The sequence below is a fragment of the Leptidea sinapis genome, chromosome 44 (genome assembly GCF_905404315.1).
Source record: "Leptidea sinapis chromosome 44, ilLepSina1.1, whole genome shotgun sequence".
Taxonomy (NCBI): Eukaryota; Metazoa; Arthropoda; class Insecta; order Lepidoptera; family Pieridae; genus Leptidea; species Leptidea sinapis.
Window position 1 is genome coordinate 4,615,275 of NC_066308.1, and position 12,419 is coordinate 4,627,693.

The window sequence follows — 12,419 nt, forward strand, 5'->3', positions numbered from 1 at the left end:
AACAATCATAACGGCAAACAATGACGTTCTATAACTGACCTCAAAGAGTATACTGACCTCTACACCATGTGTACAAATGTGTACTTTATTACGTTACTTCTTGAAGCATAATATAACACGGAAAACGAACGAAATTAATGAAAAATTTAAAAATACTTCAGAGTATTGTACATTCCTTTGCAGCCGTTTCTATTATACGTCAAAATTAGTTCTCTGGACGATCGCGAGTGGCGCTTCAAATATGCACAAAAAATTTGCTGTCAAACAGCCTGTCCAGTGGTATTTATACAGGTCAGTGCGTTCTATACATAGGCAATGGTAGCTACATTCCAACAGCCACAATATTTTGTTTCCAAAACAAATCATGATCAAAATTCAAATGTTTTGACAAGTTGTCAGAAGTCAATTACTGCCCTGCCCCTTGCCAAGTTGCTAGATAACAGATGACAGCTTGCCAGTTTGTCTTTGACATCACTTGTGTGCTTGTGTGTATTTGTTGAGTGCGCTCGTGTTACGATTATTAAACTTTTAAAAGTTGTAATTTGTGTTTGACGTACTATAAGTATATAATTATTGTGCTGCTTCTTTTAAAAATACTGTATTACATTTAGTGCATACTGTTTGTTTTGATTAAAGTGATTGCATTAACAAATTTTACCGTGCCACCGTTCCAATTTTTATACTACCGACTCAGCTGGAATAAGAACTCGTCGCAGGTTTGTTCCATATTTTTCGTCACTAATAAGTAATTTACGAATGTTGACATTATTAAACAATTTGTAATTGTAAATGTTTTTCCATGGTTCATAACTCACGGGTTACGAATATTATAGGTACAATGTTTCGTACATAATTCATATTAATATCGATAATTAATATTCCTCAATTCGTTACTAACGTTATGAAGGAATTAGGTGAGATAAGTATTTTTATTTACTCAATTTTGCAAATGACAATTATTATGGTGTAATTGTTTAACAAGAAAACAGGTTTTTACAAGATATTGATTCATATTTACACATCAATGGTACTGAGGTAATAAATTTTTTAACCAGCATTTAAATAAATTGTAAAATATTAATACTGAGATTCTACTTACTATAATTAGTTCCAATTCTATTAAATATGAAAATTTATGCACAATATGTAAATAATTGTACTTAAAAACAATGCAATGATTACATATCTTATGATAAATTTATTATGATTTGAGTATTGTTAGAGTTGTTCGGATTATTACTGAGCATTCTATGAAAAATAAATACAGGTCCTTTCACAAATATCTGTCTGTGTAAATGGAAATTTAATTTTGAATTTATAGTAGCTTAATTTTGTGATTTACTTTTAATGATTTTTATGTTACCAAGAAATATCTAAAGTAATTTCATTTGTTTGTTGGTGTCAATATGTCTTAGTTCTTACATTATCAATAGACCATAAGACATTGGATATAAAAATATGTAATGAAAAAATAAGGAAAAATAGATAGGGGGTGACAAAAGCAGAATACCTTACTTAGGAAGAAATAAAGAAAATACTTAATATAAGGCAAATCAGAAAATTTCAAACTTTTCTTTATGTTCTTTTATTTGTTAGTGACGGTACATGTTTAAAACTGTTGAACATTTAGTTTTCTGAGAGTTTTCATGTATTCTTCCAAGCCCTAATCAAAATAAAACTTAATATTATAAACAGCTTACTTACTGTAATTATTAACGTTGTGTGGCCACACATGTCTGTCCGCTTGGATTGTTTTGTTCTAGACGAAGCTATCCCGCTCAAAGTCACGTGTGGCGAGTGCAGGTACTTACTTACATTTGGCTTGGCACCGACTTCAAAGCTATCAGTAGGAAGCACATACAAATAATAGTATTTTATTAATATTAAAGGTGTATTAAATTAAATTTATAGTTATTTGATACTTTTCAGTTTTTGAAGTCGGTTTTTTTAAACATAGTTTTTTTTTATTTTTTACTTTTTTGTGTCAGTTAATAATTATAATATATAATCATCCTGAATGAAAACTCCTAAAAAAGCCGTCCACAAAAAACAATTACATCATCAAGGTAAACAAAAATTTTCATAAAATATGTTCATAAAATGAAAACTATTGGGCCAAACTATGTAAAATTTTTATGGGACCAAATGGCTTCTATTCTACACAAAAATTACATAAATCAGATCATATATCTCGGACTAATCGGTGTACATACATAAAAAAAAATACTAATTGAAATGATAACCTTCTCCTTTTTGAAGTTGGTTAAAAAGACTTATTAGTAATATGACTTAACCAAGTAGTAGGCATGGCTAAGAAGGTAGTGCTAATAAATCCAACTCACACTGACTCTCATCAATACCTGGATATTAATATGAAAAATGGAAATATTTTTATATTTATAATTGCTTAATGAATAAATGCAAAACTAAAAATACTCATCAACCTAGAAATCACATAAAAATCTTTTAGGTTTAAACAACTATAAGACTCGATAAGACCTATTGTCACTTACATGAGAAATTAACATTATTACAATTAAGGTAGGTACTTACAATCAATGATTTTGGTAGGTATACAATGCAATACAATGTTAGGCAAATAGATAAAACATAAACTACCCACTTATTTTATTGAAATGTCTCATAATTTGAGACCCACCTTAAAAAAAGTCAATGTTTTGGCATGTCTTATTTCTGAGGGTAGGTTGCTATACCTTTACTGCATAAAAATCATACAAACAGCAGAAGTCTGAATACTCAAACAAATAGTCACTGCCCATGGTTCACAAGAAGCATAGAAATTCATAATAACCTTGGGATACTAACAGTAAGGGAAGAAATAAATTCTTATTAAAAAATATAAATCGCAACTTCTAAACAAAATGGCAGCACAAATCTTACCAGTGGAAGGCTCCATTGCACAGAGTGCCGCCTAGATTATGGGTACTACAATTGCAAAAAAAAAATTTTGCGCCTATTTCTTCCGTGAAGCAGTAATGTGTAAACATTATTGTTTCGGTCTGAAGGTCGCCGTAGCTAGTGAAATTACTGGGCATACGAGACTTAACAAGGTGACGAGCGCAGTTGTAATGCCGCTCAGAATTCTTGAGGTATTTCAAGAATCCTGAGCGGCACTGCATTGTAATGAGCAGGGCGTATCAATTACCATCAGCTGAACGTCCTGCTCGTCTCGTCCCTTATTTTCATATAAAAAAAATCGAATGTCCGCAAATCAAATCAAGTTTATTCACGTAGGTCACGGAAATGACACTTATGAATGTCAAAATAAAATATTTTTCTTATTGAATCTACCGCTACTTCGAAAGGGTTGAGCTAATGAGAAGAAGTAGCAAGAAACTCATTGCCACTCTTTTTTATCAAGATTTACATTTACATCGATTTACAAATCATAAATAGAGTTGTTGAAATGTCTGAAAATGTGTAATTATCTTGAATATGTGGAACAGTGTGTAAAGCAATGGATAAGGGGAGTGTTCCAATGGGGACCACCACTACATGAGATACCATAAATCCAACAAATTTGTTCATAGTCAACATACTGATTGGTAAAAAAAAAATATCTGTAGGATGATTACGGAAAAACCGGAAACACCACACAAGGAAGCTCATTATATGTCATCACATACATTTACTTTACATTTTTACTTTAAAATCATTATATGTATGTTTAAACATTTACTTTTGGGGACTTTTTTTACTTCTTATTCATTGGGGAAAATCGGGGATGAATGAATAAGCCAAATTCAGTCTCATGCCAGAGTTTGGCGAGTCAACATCTCCTGAGGATGCCTCGTGTAGAGGAGAAACACGTGTCGAATTGTTGAAAGACAAATATTGGCGAAATTAACTCTAAAGAAAACTCAAAACATTTGGATACTTACGGATTTCCGCAAAATAACGCCTACTTCAATAAATTTTCATGAATGAATAACATAAATACCTTGGATTATTGAAATACATTTTTTTTTATAATATTGACACACTTTTACACAAATTATCTTGCCCCAAACTAGGCATAGCCCGTACTATGGGTACGAGACAATGATATATTTAATACAATACTTAAACATACTTAAATACATATAAACATCCATGACTCGGAAACAAACATCCATATTCATCATATAAATGATTGCACCTACCGGTATTCGAACCCGGGACCTCTAGCTTAGTAGTCAGGATCACTAACCATTCGGCTATAGGTATCGGTCGTCAACATTAAATGAATATCGAATTTAGTGCATAATTAAATCTATCTGCCATTAATTGTGAGCTGTGGCCAACCATGAGTGAATAATAATTGAGATTGTTATGTTCACAAATTCACATATTAAATCCAGCACAATTGAGCAATTATTCTTATTTATTCGTACGTGCATCACATAATAATATGTGCTGCGTGAGCAGTTTCACTCGCTTTCTCGGCGACTGTGTTAATCTTTGCTGTTTTTTTATCGTAGATTAATGTGGTGTTTTTATTAAGGCGACACTAAATGCCAGCGACCTTGAGCGATATGAGTTCACGGCTGCCGGCCCGCCATCTATGTAACAAAGCCAATATTTTCAAAATTCTTGCGTGGAAAACAGTTTATATGCTTACAATCCCCGTTATTCATAACTAATCTGAATAAATATACCTACACAAAAAAGTACAAGCTACAAGAATAACATTTCTGAGAGTTGTACTAAAAAAATGCGTCATGCCATGCCAAAAAACTTGTTTAACTGCAAGGAAAAGTGGTAGTTCAAAAAGGGAGTGTTAATTATAACCAACAGCAAGCATTAGCAACCTACAAATAAGACTTAAGGATATGTGTAACAGGATTAAGTAGTGTTCATAGCTCGAAATGCGATATTTTCACCAAAAAACTTGTCTAAAAACACCTTGTTTGTGTGTTTTCTGCTTACTCTTCGCCTTAACGAGCGCAACAGATTTCGGCCGCAGATAGTCTCATTAAAGTGAGATTTGAACGCCCTCGTCTATTGTTTCAAGTACATCGTCCCGTTTCCGACAACTATATGTCTGCATTGTACCTACGTAAGCATTGCGTGGCCATTGTCTGTGCTTACGTAACTGATATTTTTGGGTAAACACGTCGCTGACTGCAGTAATGATGGCAATTTAAGTTTTTGACTCCGCAGAATGGAAGTTGAGGTAGCCGCAAGTGATTTTGAACGGTGAGCGAAAGTAAAATGCAAGTTTATACTGCTTTTGTATTTGACACCATCACTCGAATAACTGTCAGTTGGGATGTCAATTTCAACATAATTCAGTAAATATTATGTACGAGGGCTTGAAATGGGCACTGAAGGACAGGGCACTGAAAATTTCGGGAATGAAGGAAGTGACACAACATTACTATTTAAAAATGTATTTATTGCTTTTCGAAGTATTCTCTGCGAAATTTGACACATTTTTCCATACGATGGAACCAATCATTGGAGCAACCATTCCATTCGAAAGTTGGGGTCTCCAAAATGGCCGTTTTGTCAGGTGATGAAAATCTCTGACCACGCAATTTATTCTTTATTTTAGGGAAAGCATAGAAATCATTAGGATTTAGGTCGGTGCTGTACGGCGGATGGTCTAATAATTTTATGTTTTCTTGCTCTAAAAACTCTTTTGTTATGTGCGCGGTGTGAGAACTCGCATTGTCGTGATGGAGGATGATGCGGCGGTTGCAGTTCTCTTTACGGAGTTCAGAAACGACCGGGGGCAAACAAATGCTAGCATACCATTCTACATTAACCGTTCTTTGTCTCTCCAGAGGAATAGTCGCAACATGGCCGGTTTTGGAGACAAACGTGGCCACCATTTTTTTTGCAACACTCCGTGAACGAACAATTTTTGTTGGCTTTAACTTATTTTCGAACACCCAAACTCGTGACTGGTTTTTTTGCTTCGGGTTCGTACGCGTATATCCAGGATTCGTCACCTGATACGTTCTTGTATACAGCATTTGAGGATCCTGCGTGGAATCTTTCGAGAGTTCTGACGCACCAAGTAACGCGAGCCGCTTTTTGCTCTTCACACAGCAAATGCGGTATCCATCGGGAAAACAACTTTTTTACACCTAATTGTTCATGCAAGATTATTTGTATTTGACTCATGCCAAAAAGTTGCCTGAATTTCGCGTTATGTCACATGTCGATCTTTCTCAATCAGCTTATACACAGCATCAACGTTTTCTTTGGTGACTACAGTTTTTGGACGACCTTTACGGGGATCATCACTGAGCTTGACACTTCCACGTTGAAATTCAGCAAACCAGCGATAAATAGTGGTGTTGGATGGGGCTTCATCACCAAATGCAGAAATCATCCGGTCAACACACTTTTTGTGTTGAACCACTTCGAAAGTCATAATAAATCATCGCTCTAGAATTTTCTCGAGTCAATTCCATTTTCTCAACAACTAAAAAAGTTTGAAAAGACCTTGTGACAAGACCGAGAATCTTTTTTTAAATAAATAAATTGTATTCGATTTTTAAAACCAAGGAGTTTTCAATTGAAAAGATTATAATTTGACAGGAACAGTGGAAATATTCCATTCCCGATACTTTTAGTGCAGCCCTCGTACATATACTAGCTGACCCGACAGACGTTGTTCTGTAGATAATAGAAAAAAGCCGTTTTATAGGAATTTGCCAATTATATTTTAAAAAATCAAGAATTATTTCGTAAAATATGCTCCCTGTTGTTATAATGAAATTGTTTCACAGCGGAACTGTAAAACCGTGCGTCAATATATTCTCTCATAGAAAATATGTCCATACAAGACAAAAAATATTGAAAATAAATATAATTATGGGTCTCAAATCGAAATAAAAACTATCCTATCTCTCAAGTTGGACTAAACTGACCTCCATGCAGTAATCCCCATTAAAATCCAATGATTAGTTTAGGAGTCCATCGAGGACAAACAACTCACTCACTAGATACCGATCTCGTAGTAGTGGAAAGTCTACTAAGTCGGACTATAGATTTAATTTTGTTAACATAAAAGTCAGTTATTATTTTATTATTGCATTATTTTCGTTATACTGACATTTTTAAATTAGTTATATCTTTTAGATGGAGGGTTTTTAATGAAAAAAATTACATATAAATATATAAAAATTAATTGCTGTTCGTTAGTCTCGCTAAAACTCGAGAACGGTTTAAAAGGTGAATAAATAGGAAAATGCTGCTAAATTAAATAAAACAACAAATTTGTTTTTTCTTTGATGTGAATGTATGTATGGACATACATGAAATTATGTATGGACATACATAATTTCTATGAGAGAATTTATTGACGCACGGTTTGACAGTTCTGCTGTGAAACAATTTCATTACGACAGCAGGGTGCATATTTTACCAAGTAATTTTTGATGTTATGATATATTATTGACAAATTCATATAAAAACATTATTTTATTTATTATATACAGAACAACGTTTGTCGGGTCAGCTAGTTACATATAAATGTTTATGAACTTATTGAGGACACGATTTTCACTTGTAACTGACATCATTGACAAACTTGTATTGAAATTGTTCAGTGAATACTTGTGTAATTAAAATGTTTTCACTTGATAAGCAGCAAAGCAATTACTGCATGTAGAAAAAGTAAAAATAATATGAAAAAGGTAAAATAAATTCTAAAATTTGACACAGAAAATGGCCTTACTATCTAGATATAGTAGTCCATTGGAATGTTACAATTTATGGACGGAATATTGCATTTTTTAGAGGACGCAATTTTATTTTTGGGACATATGTGGGGGGTCAATACAAGCTTAACCCCAAGTTTGTCGGGTTGCAGCCCTTGTCCCCCGACCGCCATCTTGGAAAAAGGGGTGCAAACAACTTTTTCGTGATATCTCGGTAACTATGCGTCCTACAAAAAATTCGTAACGACATAATTTGTAGCAAATCGCTTTCCCTACAAATATGTTCCGTAACTTTTTGCCCTTTACTTAAAATTAAAGAAGTTAAAAGCAAAAAAACGAGAAAATTTCTATAAAAATTTTCTTTTTTGCGAGCAATAACTTTTTTTTATATATTTATTTAGACGACCTGTATAGCCGAGTGGTTAGCGATTCTACCTACAAAGCTAGAGGTACCAGGTTCGAATCCCGGTAGGTGCAAGCATTTATATGATGAATATGGATGTTTGTTTCCGAGTCATGGATGTTAAAATGTATTTATGTATGTTTAAGTAAGTATATTGTATTAAATATATCATTGTCTTGTAACCCATAACACAGGCTATATATGCTTAACTTGGGGCAAAATAATTTGTGTAAAAAAAAGGTATGTCAATATTTTACAAAAATACCTTATACCTTACACCAATCTTGTAGGTGGTCTTTTGAGAAAAATTGATCTCTATATTATTTTAATTTCATAAATTTAGAAGGCTGTTGCAGCGCTCCAAATTTGACCGGGTTCACAAACTTGGGGTTAAGCTTCTATCGACCCCCCACACTTGTCCCAAAAATAAAATTGCGTCCTCTAAAAATGCAAAGCTTACATTTCAATCGACTATAGATGCAACACCCACGCGTGATTTGAACAAAATGGAATAATATAACACTAATAATTAACATAATATTAATATTCAACGACATAGTTTTCACTTGGACCAACCAAGTAGAAATTCGAGCGCTTTCGTGGACAAGCGTGGCCAACATCGGAATTGGACAAATCGTTCAGATCGGCCCGTTTTCTCTTTATAACCGATTAAGTTACATTACACGGAAGTAGAATGGTTAATTAATGATAAAACTGGGGAAGACTGATTTCAACTTGCATAGCGTAAAAAAGGTTTTGAATCGAACTAGCTGACCCAGCAAACGTTGTATTTCCATATAAACTACGTATTTATGAAGTTTTATATTATGCTCATATTCCGAGTGGGTGCTAGTGGTGGAACAGGCAGATGGATTATCTGCCTACAACAGTGACCCGATCTACTTATGCGCACAAATTGGTTTAGCCATTTCGGAGGAGTTTGGTAACAAACACCGCGACACGATAATGCGAATGTAATCGTTAAGGCGAAGGGTAAACAGAAAACATGCAAACAAGGTGTTTTTAGACAAGTTTTGTGGTGAAAATATAGGATTTGGAGCTATGAACACTACTTTATCCTGTTACACATACCCTTAAGTCTTACTTGTAGGTTGCTAATGCTTATTGTTGGTTAAAGTTAGCACTCCAGAGCTATTATGAACTACCAGTTTTCTTTGCAGTTAAACAAGTTTTTTCTCGGCATCATGCATTTGTTTAGTATACTACTGTCATAAAAGTTGTTCTTATAGATTTTACTTTTTTATGTTGGTACATTTATTCAGATTAGTAATCAATAATGAGGATTGTAAGCAATTAAGCAGTTTGCGCCTGTAAAAAGGTTACATTTTCGACCCAAGAATTTTGAAAATATTGGCTTTGTTATACATAGGAGCCGTGAACTCATATCGCTCAAGGTCGCCGGCATTTAGTGTCGCCTTAAGTGTGACCAGGTTATTATTCCGTAACTATTACAGATATGAAATAACTTTAAACTGATATAGTCGATATCGTTCGTACGTTCGTCACATAATCAGTAAAATGACATAAGGTTTTAGTTTCCTTATTTTAAAAGGTCATTTTAGCAATCAGGATATATATCTTAGGATTCTTGAGAAATCCAAATATTCTGAACGGTACTACAATTGCGCTTGTCACCTTGTGAGATAAGATGTTAATTCTCATTTGCCCAGTAATTTCACTAGCTACTGCGCCCTTCCGACTGAAAAACAATAATGCTTACACATTAGTTCTTAACGGCAGAAATAGGCGCCGTTGTGGTACCCATAATCTAGCCGGCATCCGCTGCAAGGAAGCCTCCCAGTGGGAAAATTTTTATGGCAATTGGAGAGATGGCCTCTGTAAGTCAGAAGTGGCATAAAAAGGCATAGAAGGCATTTATTTTCTCAAAATTGATTCGTTTAGAATTCTTTTTGATGTCATTTCTAATAACTACTAGATACTACTACCGCTTCGGAAACAAATGGCGCTCTGAGAGAGAAGAAGGCGCTAGAAACTCTCCCAGCATTCTTTTTTTGCGCTCTTTTCAATAAAAATATACAATACTGTACAGTCATTTCTATCGCTATAAAATAATCACAATCTAGTCCCAGGCAGTCCGATCATTTAGATATTCAGCAGTGGAGTAATAGGATTTGCGACAGAGCCATCTTTTTAAAAACATTTAAATTTATTTATAGATAATGCCTGAACAGTGGCTGGGACTTTATTATAGAAGTGTATACATTTACCCTTAAAGCTATTATGTATCTTATAAAGCCTACTAGAATTAGTTACAAGCAATCCGTTATTTCTAGTGTTATAATAATGAAAATCACTATTAAGAGCCAAAAAGGTGACGATTTTTTTATATTAAATTTTCATAGAATGTGTAGTATTGTAGTGCATAGTGATTGGATGTTTGATTGAATGAAAGTTTTTACTTTTGACCCTGTTTTCAATCAGTATAAAATCTGTGAGCTATGAATTGTACAATACTCTTCTGCCAATTATAGGTAATATATTTTTACGATAACTATGTTATTGGCAAACATAATCGATAACGGTAATGCCTTATACCTTAACAACGTTCGTCTGATCAAAGGTTACTTATTATTGCTAAATTTGACCCACTTTTTTCATTAAAAGAGATTAATGAAACTTTTATACTTTTTGCCACTCGTTAAATATCTTAAAATCAATAGGTGACATTTAAAATGGTATTTTTTTCCACCTCGATGAAAAGCTGTCAGAAAAATGGCCGATTGTCTCCCGGCAAGACGTCTTTTCTCATTCGTATCAGGGACTAAAAGCGAGCTATTCATCCAGGTGGGAAACAAAATCGTTTACGCACCACGTGAGATAAGTAGGACATTGCCAACCGCGATCAATGTTCCGCGGGTCAGAATGACATGCTTTTTCCCTAGGTGCGTAATATACTATTTCTTTGTTTAACGGGAGTGTTATATATTTACATAAAATACTTTTTAAAGGATTAAAATTTAAAACACATGTAATTGTAATTTTGTTGTTACATTCGATTTTTGCGTAAAAGTTACTTTTTTATTATTAATATGTTTGCTAACGTTGACGTTTCAAGACCTTTCCAGATCAGACATGAAAACCCTATTAGTAGTATTAGTAGTAAGCCACAACCTGATAGTTGAACAAAGCATACAAGATTTTATGACGATACGTCAGTCGAACGGTTAGCTCAGTTGGTTAGAGCACAGACACGGAACGCTGGAGGACATGGGTTCGAGTCCCGCATCGTTCATAAAATTTTGTTTTTCAAATTTTATTTGTGTTTTAATCCTAGAAGTGAGAGTTATCACCTTAAAAACATACTAAATTGTTTTACCTATAACAGGATATAAAATAATGGCAGTCTATCATAAATAGGCTTAATTTTGACCCAACATTAAATTTTTCAGCTAAATTGCAGCTCGCGAGAACAATACAGGAGAAACTCAAACAATATTCAAAAATCCTTAAACCAAAATGTTTTGCAGTGTTTTTGGGACGTTGCAAATGACAAAATAAATATCGCTACTAATATTAAAAATAGTAATTTTGTTTGTTACGCTTTTACGCCGGAGCTACTGAACCGATTTTGTTGAAATTTGGTACAGCGATAGACTAAACATGGGAAAGGACATAGACATTTTATCCCGAAAATATCCATGGTTCCCGCGGGATTTGCTTAAAACTGAAAATCACGTCGATTAGCTCTAACTATACCAATAGCAGGTTTAGTTTGCCATAGCAGTCTTCCTCGTAATAAGATTAATTTAATTTGTTGAGAACGGGAGCGAAAACGGGAACCGGAACTGGAATAGTACATGCGATAATCTTCAATTTCAAACTACCTTATTATTTTTTAAAACCCTTTATTTACGCGAACGAAGCCGCGGGCATTAGCTAGTACTTAATAAAGTAATATTGTAACTGTATATTGTATCATGTGTATTGTAGTTTAGTTATCTAGTAGGGTTAAATACTCCGCGGTCATCACCATACAATCACGCAAACATTACATCAATTAATTTTAGCTATTACTAATTGGATATGCCGCCAATAACGATAACTGTTCAATCATATAACTATAGTAGTACAAATTTAACTAGAATTGTTTGATGTGCAAGTTTACTAGCGGCCGCTCTCGACTCCGACCGGGTTGATTTGTTTAAAATGCCCGCGCGGTAAGAAAGGGACAGATCGCCATCGTAATGACGTCAGGTTCAGACCTATACAGACACCAGTGGGAGGCTCTTTTGCACAGGATGCCGGCTAGATTATGGGTACCACAACGGCGCCTATTTCTGCCTTGAAGCAGTAATGTA

At 34.2% G+C, this 12,419-nt stretch overlaps 1 protein-coding gene across 3 annotated transcripts in view; it reads left to right on the forward strand.

Annotated features, from left to right (window-relative positions):
• Nucleotides 1-468: 468 nt before the first annotated feature.
• LOC126977309 (uncharacterized) overlaps nt 469-12,419 on the forward strand; it is a 341,105-nt gene continuing 329,154 nt past the window's right edge. For all 3 annotated transcript variants that reach the window (XR_007732180.1, XM_050826084.1, XM_050826083.1), the window contains exon 1: nt 469-716. The gene's annotated coding sequence lies outside the window, so the exon portion shown is untranslated. The remainder of the gene's footprint in view (nt 717-12,419) is intronic.